The sequence below is a fragment of the Equus caballus genome, chromosome 4, assembly GCF_041296265.1.
Source record: "Equus caballus isolate H_3958 breed thoroughbred chromosome 4, TB-T2T, whole genome shotgun sequence".
Taxonomy (NCBI): Eukaryota; Metazoa; Chordata; class Mammalia; order Perissodactyla; family Equidae; genus Equus; species Equus caballus.
In genome coordinates, this window is record NC_091687.1 from 101,013,594 (window position 1) to 101,036,296 (window position 22,703).

General features: G+C 39.8%; 1 pseudogene; it reads right to left on the minus strand.

The window, feature by feature from the left end:
- Positions 1-10,833: 10,833 nt before the first annotated feature.
- Positions 10,834-22,701, minus strand: LOC111773115 (olfactory receptor 2F1-like; annotated as a pseudogene).
- Positions 22,702-22,703: the final 2 nt, after the last annotated feature.

Genomic DNA, 22,703 nt, shown 5'->3' on the forward strand with positions numbered 1-22,703 from the left:
CACAAGTAAAATGGGGGAAAATGACAATATCTGCCTCACGGGATTCTGTGACGAGACGATGAAAGGAGATAATCCATGTAAAGAACTCAGCATAACATCTAGTCTATTGTAAATCCTCAAGGAATGGTAGTTATTTTTTGTTTGAAATACTTTCAACACTTTTGAGGAAAATTGCTAGTCAACCAATACTACGAATAGAAACTAATTTTTTCCCCTCACACATTTATTTCTCGTCTGTTAAGCTATGTCAACTCAAAATTTTCTTCTCTTTCTCTTTTGTAAAATGCAAACTGTTTCACTAGTTTTCTGCATCAAATCCAAAGTGTTTTATGCTGCTCTTGGAATTTTGTGAGAGATGTTTTGGAAGTACCTTTTTAGGAGCTTCACCGGTTGGAGTTACTCCTCAAGCTTTGCATTCAATGTAGAATGCTCCAGAGACCCAGCATGTGGAGCTGTAGAGGGCAGCTGGGGGTGATCCCAAAGGAGATACAGAAGGAAAGGATAGATTCCAGCCTAGGGAGTCTTCTTCTGGCCAAGTGGGTGGGCATGGGGACACTGAAGCCAAAAGGGAGATCAGAAAGGAAAGTGAGTATAGGGGCTGGGAGTGGTTATCCAAGAGCAAATCTGGGTCCTGGAGCTATTCACAGAGGCAACAAGAACGTTTCTCATTTTGCTTCTTTTCCTGTTAATAGTCTGCTTAATGTCAACGTCCTGAAGAAAGGGTGAGAGGGAGAGGGGGCTGCCCTGAGAAACTCCCTCACAGACTTCCTCTCTCCATCTGTCTCCAAGTCCAGTGAAAAAAACCAAATAAATTCCCATGCTCTCTTAAGAAAGACTACTTTCCAGTTCTGATCTTGATAGATGGGAGTTCCATTTCTCCTTATCCTGAAAAAAGGAAGAAACTTCACATTTGTATCTTGCTTACTTCCTTTCTAGGAATTTCACAGATACTATCTAATTTGAGGAAGGAGAAAATGGCGGCTGAGTCAGGCCACACAAGGTTTTCCCAATGTCAAGTACTTCCTCAGTCTGATTCCAGGACTTATCAGATTGCCTCTTTTGTTTTAGGAATTCTAGTGGGAGAAGTACTCTAATCATTAGTACTATCACCCCCATCAAACATATGTTTAAGGGGCTGGCCTGGTGGCCGAGTGGTTAAGTTCGCACTCTCCACTGCAGGCGGCCCAGTGTTTTGTTGGTTCAAATCCTGGGCATGGACATGGCACTGCTCATCAAACCACTCTGAGGCAGCGTCCCACATGCCACAACTAGAAGGACCCACAACGAAGAATATACAACTATGTACTGGGGGGGCTTTGGGGAGAAAAAGGAAAAAATAAAATCTTAGAAAAAAATGTATACTTAAATCATACTTTACCCGTTTGAGTCACATTCAGATAGTGGAATGATTTTGAAGATTTCAGCTTACGAGACAGGAGTTTTTTAGAGAAAAAGAAGATACCTATTTCAAACTTCCTTGAAAAACAATTTCAGGATGCTGAGGTTATCAAACATTTACTCTAAAGTTCTAAGAAAAACAACACAAGCTTTTATTAAAACTTTCTAAGGTTAGCATAATATTTATAAAAATAAAATTTACAATATCAGCTTATATTTTTTAAGAACTATACGTGCCTTTTATGGCTAAGACTGCTATATTAAAAATAAGTACTATTTATGCATATTTTACAGAGCAATAGAGTATCTCACTACTTGAAATTATTTTAAAACTTTATCCTACTTTTATTTTATGATGCATTCTTGGCCACATAGAGGGTTAATTTAATAACAAATCTGAGTTGGAAAAGCAGGCCTCTAATTATAATACGGTTCTTATAGGAAAATATGAGTTATATCATGATGTACTCTTTGATAATGTAGATTTGGTAGGTATACTATGGGTAAAATGTTTTGTTTTAATTTGGGGTATAGTTTTTTCTGCTGAAGCTTAAAGTTCAACTACTCATGGAGCAAAGCAGTTTATCAATGATAAAAGACTTTCAGGTTTAGTAGTGATGTTGGACAGAGCTGAAATAGGCCCATATTTTGCAAACATAATCACATCATCACTGAACCTCCTTCTCTTGCCTTGCTGCCAGGATGGAATTGCATCCTCCACATGAACCATAAATCCCAATTCACTGAGAGGTAGTAGATTTCACTGTGGAGCTTGATGGGTTGAGGGAGGGAGGCTGCCTCACACAGTGCACAGCAAGCCTTCCTAAAAATTACCCTAAATGTCTTTGAATGTGTGTGAAATCCTTTTCCCCATTCCAGCCACCTCTTTCCCCATAACCTAGGCTTCCTCAATCAGGTGCCCATGTATGATTTGTTTCAGGAAAGAACAATGCGAAGAAGTAGGCACCTCATGCAGAGAAGAAGGTGGTGAAGCATCCAGGTTCTTAGGGCAGAGGGTCTAGTATCTGATTCCCAGCATGATATATGGTCTACTCCTGGCAGCAGAACTGTGGGGTCCCGCTGTGTAGTGTGGGCAGGTTCCTGGCTTCATTGCCTCCATGCCCGACTCTACAGCTCCTCTGGAGATTCTACAGGTCTTTTACTAGCCCTTACAAAACGTTTTTCTGTTTCATTTACTAGAGTGTGCTTCTAGTATCATTATTTTTTAAAGCAACCAAAACTACTGATCTGTCCTATTGATCTCAACCTTAACCCCGAAGCCAGTTCTCAGTCTTTTTTCCAGGCATTTCACTCCACTAGCTTTCCCATCTCAGGACTCCCTTACTTAATAAGAAAGATAGACAGACAACAGTCCAGCAACACAAAAACCACAACGCCCTTGGGGCCTTCGACTCCTCCAGGCACACCAATAGAAGAAAGAACAAAGATAATACAGACGTATCCAAGACCTACCCAAGCAGAGACGAAAAAGGTAGAATGGAACCTTCTTTCTTTTTTTCCTACTATTCCAAACAACAAGCCCCCACCTCCTTGCCCACACCCTAGGGCATATGCACTCTCTTTCTTCCAAAGTATGTCATTTCAAGCTATAGGGCTTGAGGTGTAAGGCTGAAGGTTCTCTTTTCCTGGAACACTTCAAGACTTCAGCATCTAATCCCGCCCACCAGAAATGATCTCCTATCAATCATGCCTTAATGATAATAGATAACAGTGCCAGACACTGATATAAGCACATTTCCTGTATTAACTTTAATTATTACATCAGGTGATATGACACAGGTACTAATATCAACTCCAGATTATCTAGTGAAGATTGAGACACTGAGAGAGATTAGAGTAACTTGTCCAAGGTGACGGCTAGAAATCTGAGGGGCCGGGATTCAGACCCAGGTAGCCTGGCTCAATGCCCCAGTGGTAATCTTCACACTGCCACCTTTCCCCAAGAGCCCAGCCTTGTCTCTACAGGTGCCATGTGCCAGGAATGTTCAACTGAAGGACTTAACTTTCCCCCTTGTGGATGTATATATAATTATAATGACACAGAATGGATTAAGTTCACCTTTTTGATGTTTCCCACAAGGGCAGTGATTTCTTTAGGGAGCAGCTAAGATCTGAAAACAACCTGGACCTCCGTGCAGAGGCCCTAAGACCAACAAACCGGGAGCAGCCAGAGGAGGGAGCAGACAGTTCAGGCCAAGAGGACAGTGGAGAAGATAAGTGCGTCACCAGAGGGATTAAGGGATATAGTTAGGAGGCCTCCCCCTCACATTATAAGATGAAGAAGTTACATTTGCCCATTGTCCAGGAGGATCACAAAAAACTCAATTCTCCACCACGTGGGACTGGAATTTCAGAAGCTCTAGGAAAATATTTAAGTCATTAATAGAAAGGCTGAACTGTTACCTACATGTAAAATTTGAAGAAATGTCATCTCCAAAAGGACCACACAAATATTACTCTTGTAAGTGGGCCTTAGCTTAGTAGCCGGCAACTGTTTCCTATGCAGAGAAGTTTCACTGAAGATTTAATAAGCACCTTTCCTGCTTGCTTCATTTTTCTTTATCCAGTCAGGATGACTGAGTTCTAGTTCCATCCCTTCTAACTGCTTGTTCTCTTACCTACCTAGCCAGGGAAGTATTCATTGGCTGGGAACTGCTAATATTTCAAAATCTAGCCATCTCCTCCTAGTTGGAACTTGCCACTTCAGGGAAAAGGACCTGTGCAATCAGAGTAATTGGAACTTTCCTATCTTAAAGATATGTCCATGCTCCATTTCAATGCATGGGAGATAGTAGTGACAAGTGATGTATGAGCTGCCTGCGGAGTGAGGACTTGGGATCTGGAACGCCAGCAGAAGGATTACATTTGAGCAGGAGGAGGGCAGCCTCTTCCACTGTGAAGGGCTGGAGTTGCTGATACACAGGGCGGAAGTTGTCAACCTTGGCTGCACCTCAGAATCACCTAAGAGGAGCTTTTACAATTTCCCATGCCCCACCCTCACCAAGACCACTTAAGTCAGACTCTCTAGAGGCTGGGCCCAGACATCAGTATTCTTAAAGGTCTTCAGGTGATTCCGGTCAAGTCAGGGACCCTCTGAAATAGATGCATTGCTGGACAGAGGATCATTTCTAGCTGAGTTTGGATCTGATGAAATTCCCTGGCACTGACAGAAAGAGTTGTGAAATTTTCTTTAGCAGTTCTCAGCACTCAGAAATTTGTATCTGAGAGGTTAAACACTCTGTCTTAGGTATCATTTTTAGAGTCTGGGTTTGCATTAATCACATTTTTTTGTTTTCTATACTTTGATGTATTTTCTGTACTATGTGATGTTTTGACATCTTGGGGTCTTGCTGGTTGAAGAGAGGCTGTCCCTCAAAGACTAGCTAATTCCTAGAGACAGCAAACCAACTTCCTTTTGAGCACACCTTTTCCTATGCAGACCAACCAATCCAATGTCCATATCCCAGCCACCTCCTCTAGCTAACTCTGAAGCACCAGGCCAACATTTTCCCTGCCCTATTGACCCTGGGCCACATCAACTAGACAGGATAGGGTAAAGATCCCTCCTATAGCCCAGAGCCCCCAAAAGTATTCAAACTACCCAAGCCTAAGCTTGCTCAAGTTCTGCTACTCTGCCTGGCCCATTCCTTCTCAGAAATCACAATAAAGACTGAGGGCCATGCTCTCTCCTCTCTCTGTCTGCCTCCTGAGTGACCCAGGGCTTCCCAATGGGCCCTACATGGTGTGGTGTGCCCCCTTCTCTTGCGAACTGGAACTAACAAACTCTTCTTTCAAAGGCAGTTGTCTCTGTGTCTGTCACCTTACCATACCTGATGAAAGCAAACCCCAGGTACAAATCTTGAAACAGTGTTAAAGATTTCAGCACTTAAAATGAAAGCCAATGTTACTTCCCACTCTGGAGGTGATTAAACATGATTCGAGTTTGTTCTCCACATGTTTTCAGTACTGGCTGGATCTGGCATTCATTGCATGATCTCTGGCTGGACAGCATTTCTGGAATAGGGCTGTGTTGTTGGGCTGCCAGGCCTTCACAAAGGCATTCCTGAGGTTCACACAGGTGACTGCGGTGCTCAGCTGGATTAGACATCTCTAAAGTCGTCTTTGGTTCCAGCATCATAGTATTCTGGAAATAATAGCATCATTTGGTGCGGTTGATCACTTCATCCTTGAAACTCTCTTTCCTTGGTGTCCATGACACCAGGCTCCCCTAGATTCTCTTCTATATTTTTGATCTCTCATTTAACAAATTCCCTCTGTGCATTCCTCTTCCTCTGCCTAGCCTTTATTTTTATTTTGAAAGCATTTACCGAATAAATAACGGATACATGTATGTAAGAAAAGTATTAAATGAAAAATAAAGGTGTGTCACACCTTTGCCCTCTAGTTCCTTAGATTATTTGGTTACAAATCTGTTGTGTTTGTGTGTGTGTGTAACACATATATATATGATATGCAAGCACAAACAACATGCACATATACTCCTTATATTCTGTGTTTTTATATATAAAGGCTATCATATTGTAACATCGATTTTTTCACTCTTTCTTTCAACAATCTGCAGAGCAGCTACTACATATCAGACACTGTTTAGGAGCAGCGAAACCATGGTGAGTAAAGTAGACAATTTGCATAGAGTTTATATTCTGTTTGGAGTAATAGCCAATTAAAAAGAAAGCCAGATAATTTCCAGTAATGAGAGATGATTAGAAATTAAAGAATGATAATGTGAGAGAGGGCAGAGAAGTGACGTACGTAGGGTGACCAGTGAGGAGTCCTTATCTGAGTTGAGACAGCATCTGAATGACAATGAGCCAGCCTGTGAAGATCTGTGGGAAGAACAGATTGATATTGATTCTAATATTAATGTTTTATAACTTTTTAATTTTGAAATAGTTATAGATTCACAGGAAATTGTAAAAATAACCCGGAGTCCTATGTCCCCTTCAGGCAGCTTCCCCCAATGGTGGCATCTTATTTGGCTATAGGACAATATCAAAACTGGGAAAGTGACATCTGCACATTACTGTTAACAAGTCTACAGACTTTATTCAGTTTGTGCTAATCTTTTAACACGCATTCGTGTGTGTGTGTTTTGATGCAGCTTCATCCCATGCATAGACTCGTGTAAGTGCAGTCAAGACACAGAGCTGTTCCATCATCACAAAAGAACTCCTTTGTGCCATCCCTTTGCGTCTGTAGTGACTCCCAAATTCCCCACCGTGTTTTGTTTTTTTGGGGTTTGCTTTTTTATTTTTGTAACAGCAGTGTTTGCTATGTAGAATTTTTGCTGACTTTGTCAAAATAAAAATGTTAGTTACTGCTTGGATTTCGTCTCATGGTTAGAGGGTCTTCTTCACTTTGATATCATTAAAAAAAAACTCCCTTTTGTTTTCTTCCAGTATTTTTATGCTTTCATGTCTACACTGAAATATTTGAAATATGAAGTTTCTCCTGATGTGAGGTGTGATGTATGGGTAAATATTGTTTTCTAGCTGACTTGTTTGTTGCCTTAAGACTATTTATTGAATAATTGTTTGTCTTCAATGATTTAAAATGCTACTCTTTCTCCTTACTGACTTCCTGTATATATTGGTTTATATCTAGTTTTTCTATTCTGTTTCCCTACCTTGGTGTCAGCATGTGACGCTACAATTGCATTTTCACTATTTTAGGTTTGTGATGTTTGAATTACCAGTAAAAGAGCCTTCTTGATTAATCTGCTTTTTCAGAACTTTCTTGGCTATTATTTTTAGAATAATCTTATCTGGTCCCAAGGAAAATCTCTCCCATTTTTTAATTAAATGGGATCCTGTTAACTGTGTAGTTTAGCTAAAGAGTCCTATTTATCCATGATACTCAGTCTTCCTATTCAAAGATATGGCATGTCTTTCCATTTGTTTACTATTTCTTTTACTACTTTCAGTAGTGTTTTGATTTTTAAAGTAGAGATCATCTACATTACTGCAATGTGTATTCCTTGGTACACTGAGCCCTTATGCCTTAATTTCCTTCTGCATTAAATGGGGTAAATGAGTAACTGCAAAGGTCGAGACAGGCAATGTAGACGTTTGACACTTAGACTACTCAGCATAGCTTTCTAAAAGTAGTTTTAATAATGTATCATTAATATTATTTTTTCAAATTATTTTCTCTTTCTACTTGAGTATGAAAAGAATAGCCAAAGCAGAGTATGACAAGGAGCTTTCTAGTTACAAGAAAGAGCAGTTTTCTTTTTCTTTCTCTGACTCTTGTTTTTCCCATTTTTCTTCCCATTTTTTTCCCTGTTGCAAAATAGGGCAAATATGTTGTGTATGACTGAGATAAAGAAAGTCCACTCACAGAGGATAACAAATCACTGAAAAGGGGTTCAGATGCTGAAGTACATGGTGTTCACTAGCCCCTCCCTAGATGGCATGACTCCGAGAGAGTCATTCACTTAAGTAGCATTTTGACATCTGCTGAGGGAGGCGAGAAAAGAGCAGAGTTTCTTTTGCTTTGGAGATATAAATGGGAAAGGAGGAAATTCTAACAGGAATATGGAGAGAGTTACTAGCTAGCTGTATTCTTTACATTTTATTTCTGTATTATGTTTTATAAGGTTGCTATATTGAGCTGTTATATTGGGGGAAGACATGAAAAGACTGAGAAAATATATTAGAAATTAGATCAATGAGCTGACTGATTGCTGGACCCGTGACCATGTGCTACACCTTCCACTGCCCTATTCTGGCAGCGTTTCCTAGCACTAAGTCCAGTTGTGTGGCATCAGGAAAGCTGATCTAAAACCTTCAACTTATCAACTAGTGGCAAATATCGCAGCTCACTACTAAAGACATTTATAAAAGACATTTTATACAGTTTAAAAACACATTAATATAAATCAATATAAATCCAGAAGTGTCAACATTTGAAGGGTGCACAGACTGTCTGAGAGTTTATTCAGTTAACAAGCACTCTTTGAGAGCTTCTGTGTAGACAATGACCTGTGCTGAGTGGTGAGCATCGCAGCCAGTTTATTTCCCCACAGAGGTGACAGTCTTGTGGGAAATCAGGGACAAGTGTCTAGTTATAAAAGAGTTCACATTTACAATTTGGGAAAGTGCACTGAGGGAAAGCACAGAGGCCTGTGAGTGTGTAACAGGAGGACATGGCAGAGATTGGGGGAAAGCACGTCACAGAGAGATTCCCTAAGGACGTGATAAAACTGGATGAGATACCATTTGAACACATAATTCCAGGGAGCTCATAGACCGTGACACCTATCACTGAGCTCCAGGCTAAGAACGGCTGACTCTAGTGGTAACCCTGGTCAGGTGACTGTGTAAAGCAAAGAATGCTGCCTTGGCAGGATTTTGTTCTGGAAAGAAGAGATTGGATTGTGGCCTCCTGGAGAGGCAGGGAGGTCTTGCCCTCAGGGAGCCTCTACCATGTGAATTCCCAGGTGTGTTTAGAATGGCTGCAGAGCACTATGCCCTCACACCCATTTCTTCCCTCCCTTGTCTCTGAGTGATTCTAGAAATACTCTCCTAATTTAGTTCCTGCCTTGGACTCTTAAGTTTGCTCTCCTGAGCTTCATGCATTGACTTATTTTATTTTAATGAAAAAAAATATTCATTTGAGAGCATCCCAAACTAGTGCCTTTGGTGAGACTCAGACTCGCTTTGTGAGTCAATAGTGAGAAAGCAAACTTGAAAGCCTCCTGGACCATATGGGGCTCATCTCACCAGGGAGCTGTCCCTTGACATAGGACACAAGATCAGACAAACAGGACTGTTATCAGAGGAGACCTTATAGACAACACCCAGGAACCTGTGTTTATCTTACGTAGTCTTTGGAGTGTTCCTCAGATATCCTGGTTATCTTCTCATTAAAACAGATAAAAAGGGAAACAGAAAGCACTTATATCTACAGTTACACCGTATGGTCAAATCTCAATTTCCAGATCTATTCATCCATTTTTACCTCTAACATTTCCTGATGTTCTAGATAATGTCTGGTCTATGTCCTCTGGCTTCTCAACCTTTCTGGTCTTTGAACCCTCTCTTGAACTCTACCTGGTCTGTGAAGGCTGATCTAACTAGAGTACATGAAATTATAGTTGATTTACTTACTCCCTCTAGGGAAGCATGAAATAGAGAGTTTGTCAGACAAAAGGAAGGAAAAAGTTGTGTTATTTATTTTTGTCTCAGTTAGTCTATCAGTCCCGGTGCAGAGGAAGAGGACAGCTTCTAAAATATTATATTTGATGTGACATTCTCCACACCAGAAGTTCTGCTATCTGGCCGTTGCCTCTAATGCAAATTCCTTGGCCTAGTTTTCAAAGTCCTGCTAAGCACACGCCCTCTTTCCAGCCTTACTTCCTCCTCATGACGCTTTAGAATGAAATCGTTGCTCCACCCAAACTGGTTTGCTTACTCTTGTCGGGACAGATGTACTTTTTTCTACCTCCACACCTGGCTTATGTCATTCCCCCTCATCAAGAATGGACCTATCTCTCCTCCTGCATTTATTCAAACTCTACCATTTCCTGATGCCCAATTTAATTTTTTCTTTCCTTTTCATTGCTTTGAAAATCAGCTGGATTTCTCCCCTTTCTGGAGGAATTTCATGAATTCCATGTAGCTTTTAATCTCTATCTCATATTTGGTGATTAACCAAATATTGCCTCATTGTACATTTTGCATAGTTGATTATGTTGCAATTTCGATTTTGTTATTTATCTGTAACTTGTCAAAGAATCCCCAGGTTGTGGGGAAGGACCTTGTGTTAGACTTGCTGTGTCTGTTGTAGCACCTGGCTCAGTGCATTGCACATAGTGGTGTTTCACAGGAATCTCTTATTGATTAATATTCTCTCTGAGACCCACATGGTGTTCCAGTCAGTCCCCATGATGCTCTCAGCATTCAGAAGGAGGGAGTTACGATGGTAACTGCAGTGATGAAGGGAGTCAGGGCTGGGCACAGAGGAGGTGTTCATTAAATGTGGGGTTTGATGGATAAACTGAATTTGGTGAAGTTGACAGGACAATGATGAAATTGATTATGGAAATTATGCTGATGTTCAGTAGGTCAGCAAATATTTAGCATTTCTGATTGGTGGAAACTGCTTTTGAATCTTCTTGGGAAAAAGCCAGTGCTACAAAGAAGATTCCAGAGCTTAAATCATTTATTTATCTATGCCTTCAAAAACAAAAAGTACTTCTTTCCAAAATACACACACACACACGCACAGTTGCACAAATACTTTATCCTTTAGTGAAAGCTTCATGGTCCTTAAAGCAAGGCCTCCTCTTTCCCCTTCTGAATTTTTGTGTATTTCTCTATTTCTACAACTCAGTTCCCACCCAGCATTCAGCTCTGGGAACTAGCATCACCACTATACATAGTGAGCCCATCATGGGAACCTGGTGTGTGTGACATTCACACAGTCCACATGGCTCAGCAGGTGGTACCCTCAGGTGGGCAGGCACACAGTGACCACTGTCTCTACTGTGGAATGAACCACTCCCACAAAACAAGAGACAGCCAGCGGCCCATCACTGCCACATAGTAGGGGGAATCACAGATGGCTACATAACCACTATAGGCCATTGCTACCAGAAAGAGGAACTCGGTCTCCCTAAGGGTCAAGGAGTAGAAGAGCTGGATCCCACATCTGTTGAGAGAGATGATCTTCTTCTCCAAGAAGACATGCACCAGCATCTTGAGGTGCAGCAGATGCCCAGGACGAGAAGTTGCAGAGGAAGAAGTAGATGGGCAGGTGCAGTCGTACATTCAGCCAAATGAGAAGGACGATGAGCCTGTTGCCCAGCAGGGTCAGCAGATAGGTAGCCCCAAACAGGACAAAGAGTCCAGACAGGGCCTGCCTGGAGAGCCCCAATAGGACAAACTTGCTCACCCAAGTAGCATCCCTCCTCAGGGAGCAAGTAGATCAGGTTGCCAGCAGGACGAGGCAGGTTGGAGAGGCCAGAATCAGAATCAGATTCACAGTCTGGGACTGAATAAAGGACTTTAAGTAGGACTGCCGTGACCTGTAGGTTTTCTCCATTAGACTCTGAACTTCTTGAAATGTTAGATCTTTTCAGATTTTTCTTTTTTTTACAAAGATCCCTAGCAAATGTTTCACAATAAAGAATTTGTGTTGGGTGCAAGAAAGAAAAATTAAAGCATTGGTCTTGAGGATTGTTCTCTGATTCTGAAGATGTCGGGCTTGTGTTCTGGAATCCCCTCCTATCCGTATTGCTCACTCTGGAGCCAGCAGTTCTTCCTGCTTCTCCCATAATCCAGGCTGGGTTAGCGACAGAGACAAAATTGTTCATTTAGTTCTCAGCATATTGGTCAATCAGGCTTAGTACGTACCAGGCTGATAAGATCAAGGCGTCATTGTAGAACACTGTATCAACTATAATTATGTCCCAACTTCTTGAGATTATCCTATATCCTTGGTGAAATGCTGGCATTTATTTGAATGTTAAAGTAAGTGATTAATAAAAGATGAATGCGCACATCACTTGCTTGCACTGACAACATTTGGAAACTGATGGCGCCCGTAGATCAAGCCAGTAAGTGAAGAGCCTCTAAAACCTTTGGAGCTTTGTTACATGTAAATCCTCGTCATAGTAAAGAAATGTTTGCCCTCGTGACAACTCCCTGTTTCCTTTGCTGGGCTTTAGTACTATTGGTTAGTGTGAGAAAAGGAGAGACCACAGGGACATGGTGAAGGGTCCAATGGCTAGAAAAGCCCATTTGGATGTCCATTAGGGGATGCTTGGAAGGGAAAGTAAAAACTCTAGATACTGGGGCTCACTTATGAAAATCCCACAGGAGCCATGGTGGATACCAGAGAAACACCTTCCACATTGACTGCACATTAAAATCCCCTGGGTTGTTTTGAAAACTCCTGAGCACAGACAACACCCCAGTGCGATTAAATCAGAATGTCAAGTGGGAGAAACCCGGACATCAGTATATTAGTAACTTTGAATGTTTCCCAGATAATCAAAATGTGAAGCTAAGTTTGAGAATCATTGTTTTAGAGGGAAACTTTAACCTTATTTTTGAAGACTCAATACTTGGTTTTGGGAAGAGGAATATGTTTTGAGATAAACCTGGAAGACTCTTTGAGGAGAAAAGATCTTTTTGGCTTCACATCTCATTCTTCGTTTAAAAAAGTTGATACCAAGACACTTTGATTGATTTGCCTCAAATTCCACTGTGAATCAGTGAAAAAGTTCTCCCCGATATTTTGCCTTCAACGTGTTGGGTGTCCATTTTCCCTTAGCTTTCTGAGGTCAGGTCCAAAAACAACGTGTCAGGAAAGGTGTACTGTTTCGGATGCTGCCGTGCAGGGCAGGATGGAGGCTCTGGATGGCCACCAAGTTACGAAGGGAAACAGGCTGAAGAGTAGTTTGGACAGGCCAGCAGACTGGAGGTCTAGTTTACCAAATCACCTGACCTCTATCCTTTTTATCTTAAAAGAGAAACATCCACCCCATAGTTTAGTGAGAGTATGGAGCCCACACACGTGGACTCTCAACTTTCTCAGCAGCCAGGAGGTAGAATTGGAAAAACTCCTCCACTAAGTCCAGCTTGTCCACTTCTCTTTTCTGACTTCTAACAAACTAACTGCTCGAAGGGTAGAGGGTGTTTTCTCTTTTTAGTGTTCCCCTTTCTAGATTCTAACAGAGGTTGGCATGTAAAATCGGTGGACTGACTGAATGAATGAATGTCATATTGAGGCGTGGTTTCTTTAAAATTCGTTCTCTCATCCAAGAGCTCAGTGTAGAACCTGCTTATGGATGTTTTCACAGAGTCCACTCTGTGGTATCAAGAAAGGCTCCACTCAGAGAGTTATCTTGAGGCACCAACAGTTGTTTCCTCCTGATGAGTAAGTGTCCTCTAAAAACATGGAATCTCTCTCTAAAGAGACAAGGGCCAAAAATCACTTCTAAATTCTAAAACTCAAATAATGGGTAGGAAAATATTTTGGACCCTCACCACTTTTTCTAACCTAAACTTAATGAATTGAAGTCTTCTCTGGATAAATGAGTTGTATGTACTCTTGCCAAGGAGAAGAGAATATAAGCATTATTTTATATATAAGAGATGTTTTCTATTATTATGATTAGAAGATCTCAGTAGATTATTGTCCCAACCATGTCATAGTTTAGTGAAGAAGAATTACATATCAAGGAGTATAAAGCCAACATCATTGCTTTTGGTTGACACCCTCCAACTTTTAACTGGTATTATCAAAAAACCTTATACACGAAGTTTGCTCATTCAATGATTTTGCTGATCCTTTCGTAGCCAGGCTCTGTTAGAAGGTGTACCAGGATATCACACTGCTCAAAGCTAGATGTTCCATAGGTATGTGATGAGGATAAAGGAAATATATTAAATTATAAGTACTTGAGATTTGTTCTCCCTCAAGAACTAAGGAGGAAGAACTCCGGAGGTTTCTCTGCTGTACCAAATGCAGACACTGGGCAAAGGGCAGGCAAACGCCTACACATAAATGCACTAGTTGGGGGAGAAAACTTTGAAAGAGAGTAGAGAAAAGAAAGATATTTTGTTGATTTGTGAGAGAAATAAATAGTTAGAGAAGGATCTAAAAATGAGAGTTAAAAAGTTTTGACTGGGGGTTGGGGTTGAGCCCCTCCGATGGAGTGGGAGCAGTGGGAGAATGGAGCAGGGAAGGAAGGAGGCAGATGGAGGTGCTGATGGTACTAGGGGGAGAAGGAGGTGGGCAGGCACTGAGGGAGTGAGTGAGGGAAGCTGACGGTCCAGGGAGGGGAGGGAAGGGAGGTCTTCAATTAAAAAATGAAGGAAAAAAAGATTTTGCTGGACATTTCTCCAGAGAGGATATACAAGTGACCAACAAGCACACAAAAGGATTCTCAACATCATTAGTCATTAGGGACATGCAAATTAAAACTACAGTGGGATACTACTTTACACTCACTGGGATCACTGTATCAAAGACATGGAACATAAGTGTTGGGAGGGAGTGGAGAAATTGGAACCCTTGTTCATTGCTGGTGGGAATTTAAAATGGATCAGCTGTGGAGAATAGTTTGGCAATTCCTCAAAAAGTTACACACAGAATTACTGTATGATCCAGCAATTCCACTACAGAGAATATAGCAAAAATAACTGGAAACCAGTTTTCATACAAAAATTTATACATGAATGTTCATAGCAGCACTATTCACAATAGCCAAAAGGTAGAAACAACCCAAATGTCCTGCATCTGATGAATCTACAAAAAAAGTAGTTATTTTTATACAGTGGAATATTATTCAGCTATAAAAAAGGGGTGTAGCACTGTTCATGCCACAACATGTGTAGACCTCAAAAACATGCTAAGTGAAAGAAGCCAGACATGAAAGGTCACATGTTGTATGATCTCACTTACATGAAGACCAGACCATGTCTGTCCAGAACAGACAAATCCACAAGGACAGAAAGCAGAGTAGTGGTTGTCAGGAACTGGGAGGAGGGAGGAGTGAGAAGTGACTGCTTAAATGGTGTGAGGTGTCCTTTTTGGGTGCTGAAAATATTTGCAACTAGTTAGACATGAGGTTGCACAAAAGCATGAATATACTAAATGCCACTGAATTGTACAATTTAGAATTGTTAAAATCCTGAATCATATATTATGTGAATTTTTCTTCAATTTAAAAAAACTTTTACTGGATTGTTGGGAAGATGATGGTGTAGGAGGATTCTGAACTCATCTCTTCCCATGGGCACAACAAATCTATAACTACCTGTGGAATAATTACCTCTGAGAGATAACTGGAAACAGGATGAATAGAAACCCCCACAACAAGAGACAATATTGACAGAGGTGGAAGAGGCTGAATATCCTTCTGCTGGGGAAAAACTCACATTCTAGCCATGGTGCTTCACAGCTAGGAGGAATCATAAGACGTGAAGATTTTCTTGGAGGAGTGGAGTATCTGAGTGGAAAAGCTATGCCACAACAAGCAGCCTTTGAAAGAAGGACAACTGAAATGAGTGCCATAATACCTGACTTTGCTGGCTAATAAAACCAGTGGGGAATAAGCCCCAAAAAGCTATGGAACATAAGATAAAGAAAAGCCTGCTCTTAAGGGGCCTATGCACAGATTTACCCATAACAGAAACCAACTCAATATCAACAGAAAAAAAGGTGCATAGTCCCTTGGTAAAAGAGATTCACTTGGTAAGCTCTGAGCGCATTTAAGAGAGGCAGGCAGTGGCCAGGACCAGCTCCCAAGCGACTGACACACTGGCAGAAGTCATTGGATTTCTTCCTCTGGCCTGATAACATAGAGGTTTGCCCCACCCACTGGTGCACCATTTAGTCTGGCTCAGCCAGGGCAGGCATTCTGCCCTGGGGACTTTCCCCACCTACCAGCAAGCCCCAGGGAACTTGTGAGCCCACAAAGGCAGAGTGTGTAAGACCTCTGCAACAGGGTGAGTGGGTCTGCCTATGCGGAGTGGGGAGTGTGAGTGGGGTAGGAATGCTTTGGTGGGGTGTGGGCCTGTTGTTGGTGGGCCATGTTGACTACAGCAGTCTTGTTCCACTGGCCATCTCAAACAGCCACACAGGGGATCTAGGCCACCTTTTAACACCTGAAATGTTTCTGTGCTGCCATGCCTTGGGCCAGCCCCACCTAGCTGTGCTCCTGAGAGAGCCGACAACAGCCTTGCAGGGTGAAGACCTAAGGCAATTGTGAGCGCCCAAGCCTAGCAACCAGCCATACTGGGAGTCTGACTCACTTAATAACAAAACAGCAGCATGTATGGGCTATTAGAACTTGCATCCAGGCATGCTGGGGTTTCCCTTGTCCAATAAAGTGACTAAAGTGACCATAGCAGCTATATGCAGCTGAGTTTTACAAGTCGGCCCAGGGGCCAGCCTAGCCTACCCATGCACCCACAACAAGAGCAACTCTCCCACAACAGAAGGGCACATGTAGCCCACACAGGGTACACTCTTGGAACTAGTGGTGAGAGGGAGGCACATTGCTGGGCACCAGAAGGCATCTCTTACATAAGGCCACATCTCCAAGACTGGGACATGTAGCTGATCTACCTAATATTTAGATACAAGCACAGAGAAGTAGGCAAAATGAAGAGATAAAGGGTTATATTCTGAACAAGGGAACAGGATAAATCCTCAGCAAAATAACTAAATGAAACAAAGGTAAACACTTTATCTGATAATGAGTACAAACTAATGGTCATAAGTATGCTTACTGACCTTGAGGGAAGAATAGATGAATTCAGTGAGAACCTCAACAAGGAATTGGGAAATATAAAAAAGAACAAATCAAAACTGAAGGATACAATAATGGAAATGACAAATTCACTAGAGGGAATCAACAGCAGTGTATATGACACCGAAGAATAGATCAATAAGCTGAATGAAAGGGTGGAGAAAATCACCCAGCTGAACAGAAAAAAGAAAAAAGAATTAGAAAGAACAAGGACTGTCTAAAGGACCTCTGGGACAACATCAAGCATACTAACATCTGTATTATACATGTCTCAAAAGGAGAAGAGAGAGACAAAAAGGCAAAGAACCTATTCGAAGAAATGACAACTGAAAACTTTCTTAACTAAGGAAATAAACAGACCCAGGTAGAGGAAGTACAGAGAGCACCAGAGAAAATGACCCCACAGAGGCCCACGTTAAGACACGTTATAATTAAAATGTCAAGAATTAAAAATAAAGACAGAATCCTAAAAGCTGCAAGAGAAAAGCAACAAGCAATATACAAAGGCAACCCCATGGGGCCGTCAGCTGATTTCTCAGCAGAAACCTTACAGGCAAGAAGGTAGCAATATGACACATTCAAAGTGCTGAAAGGAAAAAACCTACCACCTAGAATACTCTATTTGGTAAGGTTATCATTCGGAATGGAAGGAGAGATAAAGAGTTTTCCAGACAAGCAAAAACTAAAGGAGTTTATCACCAATAAACTGGCCTTACAAGAAATGTTAAAAAGACTTACTTAAGTGGAAAAGAAAAGACCACAAATAGGAATAAGAAAATTATCAAAGAAAAAAATCATTGGTAAAGGCAAATACACAGTAAAGGTAGGAGATGAACCACCTATGAAGCTAATATGAAGGTCAATAGAAAAAGATACTAAAAATATCTACCCCCAGGAAAAGAGGTTAATGGATACAGATACACACAAAAGAGGTTAAATATGATGGAAAAACATAAATTGTAGGAGGTGGGAGTAAAAAGGATAGGACTTTTAGTAAGAGGTCAAACTTAAGAGACCATCAATTTAATATAGATTGCTATTTACATAGGTTATTATATATGAACCTTGTGGTAATCACAAACCATGTATTTGTTATAAATACACAAATAATTAAGAGAAAGGAACCGAAACATAACACTAAAGATAGCCATGAAATTGCAAGAGAAGAAGAAAGGAACAGAGAACTACTAAAACATCCAGAAAAAAGTAACAAAATGATAATAAGTATATACTTATCAATACTTTCAAGGTCAATGGACTAAATGCTCCAATCAAAAGGTATAAAGTGGCTGACTGGATAAAAACAAGACCCATATATATACTGCATACAAGAGACACACGTCAGACCTAAAAACACTCACAGACTAAAAGTAAAGGGATGGAAACAGATACTTCATGCAAATGGCAGTGAAAAGAAAGCTGAGTAGCAATACTTATATCAGACAAAATAGACTTTAAAACAAAAAGTGTAGCAAGAGAAAAAGAAAGGCACTACACAATAATAAAGGGAACAATGCAACAAGAAGACATAACACTTGTAAATATCTATGCAGCCAACAAAGGTGCACCTACATATATAAAGCAATTATTAACAGATATAAAAGGAGAAATAGACAACAACACATAACAGTAGGGGACTTTAACATTCCACTTTCATTAATGGATAGATCATGCAAACAGAAGATCAATAAGGAAACATTGGCCTTAAATGATACATTAGACAAGGTGGACTTAGTAGATATATATAGAACATTCCATCCAAAAACTGCAGAATACACACTCTTTTCGAATCCACGTAGGACATTGTCCAGGATAGATGCCATATTAGGCCACAAAACAAGTCTCAATAAATTTAAGAAGATTGAAATAATACCAAGCATCTTTTCTGACCACAATGGTGTGAAACTAGAAATCAACTACAAGAAGAATGCTGGAAAAGCCACAAAAATGTAGAGAATAAACAAAGTGCTACTGAGCAATGATTGGGCCAATGAAGAAATCAAAGAAGAAATCAAAAAATACCTAGAGACAAGTGAAAATGAAAATATGACATGCCAAATTTGTGGGATATAACAAAAGTAGTAATAAGAGGGAAGTTTATAGCAATACAGGCCTACCTTAACAAACAAGAAAAATCTCAAATAAACGATCTAACAGTGCACCAGAAGAAACTAGAGAAAGGAGAACAAACAAAGACCAAAGTCAGTAGAAGGAAGGAAATAATAAAAGTTAGAGCAGAAATAAATGAAATAGAGACTAAAACATAATAGAAAAAAATCAATGAAATTAAGAGCTGGTTCTTTGAAAAGATAAACAAAATTGACAAACCTTTAGCTAGACCCATCAAGAAAAAAAGAGAAAGCTCAAATAAAATGAGAATCAAAAGAGGAGAAATTATAACAGACACCTCAGAAATACAAAGGATTATGAGAATACCACGAAAAGCTATATGACAGAAAATTGGATAATCTAGAAGAAATTAATAAATTCTTAGAATCATACAAGCCTTCGAAACTGCATCTAGGAGAAATAGAGAATATGAATAGACCAATCACCAGTAAGGAGATCGAAACAGTAATCAAAAACTTCCAAAAGACGAAAGCCCAGGACCAGATGGCTTCCCCAGTGAATTCTACCAAACATTCAAAGAAGACTTAATGCTTTTCCTTCTCAAACTCTTCCAAAAATTTGAAGAAGAGAGGAAGTTTCCTAACTTATTCTATGAAGCCAACATTACCGTGATACCAAAACCAGACAAGGACAGCACAAAAAATGAAAATTATAGGCCAATATCACTGACGAAAAAAATCCTCAACAAAATACTAGCAAATCAAATACAACAATATATTAAAAAGATCATACACCATGATCAAGTGGGATTTATTCCAGGGATTCAGGGATGGTTCAACATCCACAATTCAACAGGATACACCACATCAACAAAATGAAGAATAAAAATAACACGATCTTCTCAATAGAGGCAGAGAAAGCATTTGACAAGATTAAGCATCCATTTATGATAAAATCCTTGAATAAAATGAGTATAGAAGGAAAGCACCTCAACATAATAAAAGCCATATATGACAACCCCACAGCTAATATCGTACTCAACTGTGAAAAATTGAAAGTTATCCCTTTAAGAACAGGAGCAAGACAAGAATGCTCACTTTCACCATTCTTATTTAACATAGTACTGGAGGCCCTAGCCAGAGAAATAAGGCAAAAAAGAGAAAGAAAAGGGATTCAAATTGGAAAGGAAGAAGCAAAACTCTCACTATTTGCAGATGACATGATTTTATATGTAGAAAACCCTAAAGAATCCACCAAGGCTTTTAGAAAAAATCAACAAATACGGTAAAGTTGCAGGATACAAAATCAATGTACAAAAATCAGTTATATTTCCATACACTAGCAAAAAAATAGCAGAAAGAGAAATTAAGAATACAATCCCATTTAGAATTAGAATACAATCCCGAGTAAAATACTTAGGAATAAATTTAACCAAAGAAATGCAGGACTTGTACACTGAAAACTATAAAGTATTGTTGAAAGAAATCAAAGAAGACATAAAGAAATGGAAAGATAGTCCCTGGCCATGGATTGAAAGAATTAACATGATAAAGATGTCCATAGTTCCTAAAGCAATCTACAGATTCAATGCAATCCTTATCAAAGTCCCAACAATATTTTTCAAAAAATAAAACAAAGACTCCTAAAATTTATATGGAACAAGAAAAGACCCCGAATAGCCAAAGGAATTCTGAGAAAAAAAGAACAAAGCTGAAGTTATCACACTCCCCAATTTAAAAATATACTGCAAAGCTATAGTAACCAAAACAGCGTGGTGCTGGCACAAAAACAGACATACAGATCAGTGGAACAGAATTGAGAGCCCAAAAATAAACCCACATGTCTACGAACAGCTAATTTTCAACAAAGGATCAAAGAGCATACAATAGAGAATGGAAAGTCTCTTCAATAAATGATGATAAGAAAACTGGACAGTCACATGCAAAAGTATGAATGTAGACCAGTTTTTAACGCTATACACAAAAATTAACTCAAAATGGATTAAAGACTTGAATATAAGACCTGAAACCATAAAACTGCTACAGAATAACACAGGCAGTATGCTCTTCAACACTGGTCTTAGCAGTCTCTTTTCAAATACCATGTTGCATCAGGCAGGGGAAACAAAAGAAAAAATAAACAAATGGGACTACATCAAACTAAAAATCTTCTGCACAGCAAAGGAAACCATAAACAAAACTAAAAGTCAACCTAACTATTGGGAAAACATATTTGCAAATCATATATCTGACAAGGAGTTAATATCCAAAATACATAAATAACTCATAAATCTCAAGAACACAAAAACAAAGAACTCAATCAAAAAGCTGGCAAAAGATCTGAACATTTTTCCAAAGATGTACAGATGGCCAACAGGCACATGAAAAGATGTTTAGCATTACTAATAGGGTAATGCAAATCAAAACTGCAATGAGATATCACCTCACACCCATCAGAATGGCTATAATTAACAAGACAAGAAATACCAAATGTTGGAGAGGATTTGGAGAAAAGGGAAAGCTCATACACTGCTGGTGAGATGTAAACTGGTGCAGCCATTATTCAAAACAGTATGGAGATTCCTTGAAAAATTAGGAATAGAACTACCGTATGATCCAGCTATTCTACTTCTGGGTATTAATCCACAGAACGCAAAAATATGAATGTGTAAAGATATTTGCACCCCTATGTTCATCACAGCAGTGTTCACAATAGTCGAGACCTGGAAACAACCTAAGTGCCCATCAGTGGATGAGTGGATAAAGAAAATGTGGTATATACATGATGGAATACTACTCAGCTATAAAAAGCAGATGAAATCTTGCCATTTGCAACAACATGGATGGAACTTGAAGGTATTATGCTAAGCAAAAAAAGTCAGACAGAGAAAGTCAAATACTGCATGATTTTATTCATAAGTAGAAAATAAAAACAGCAACAACAATACGTAGACACAGAGATTAGATTGGTGGCTACCAGAGGGGAAGGGGTGAGAGAGGAGGGCAAAAACCGGGATAGGGCACTTGTGTATGGTGAAGGATGGCAATGAGTCTTTGAGTGGTGAACATGGTCTAATCTACACAAAAATCAAAATATAATGACATACATGTGAAATTTATACAATGTATAAAACCAATGTTACCTCAACAAAAAAGGAGAAAATATTTTTAAAATTTTTTAAAAATTTTAAATTTTACTATGAATTTAAAAGCTACTCCATTCCTTCCTCCTCAACCTTTTGGCATTTTCTTGACAGGTTCCTTTTAAGTTTGAATTGTTCTCAATATATGTTTTTTTTTTTGTTTATTTATGGTAAAGATAAAGCAGGGATTTGTAATATTTAAGTAGGAGATGCTTTATTCTGATTTTTAAAAGTCGTTTTAAACAATTTTCTGGATAAAATTATCACTGCTTTTATTTATATTTTAGGATGTTTAGAGCTCAATCATTAATTGTGTTTACAACATAGAGAAGTTATCACCAGGGGCAATGGAAGTCTTTCCTTGCTGATTAGCTCAGCTCATTTCTGATCGTTGTCTCATGATCTTTAAGTCCTGCGTGGGGTCTGAATACAAGCCTCAGTTTTCACAAAAAGATATCCGTAGACTTGATTGTGCAGAAAGGCATGTGTTTGAGGTCCTGAATTTTTGATGTTTTGGCCAGGCATTTGCCACCGTTACAAGACTGAGAGGGAAACATGCAGAGTGATGTCCACATGGCTCACACATGGTCCAGTCCTGCTCATCAGGACTGTGGGCACCATTACTATGACTTTGGCTCCAAGTCCTTGTGTGAAGTCCCCACCCTTTAGAGCTGGGCTGGACCATGTGTGAGTCACATGGATGACCTTTGCATCTGTCCTAAAGCCTGTTTGATCCCATGGGCACAGTGAATTTTGTAACTTACAGCTTGCCCACCCCCATTT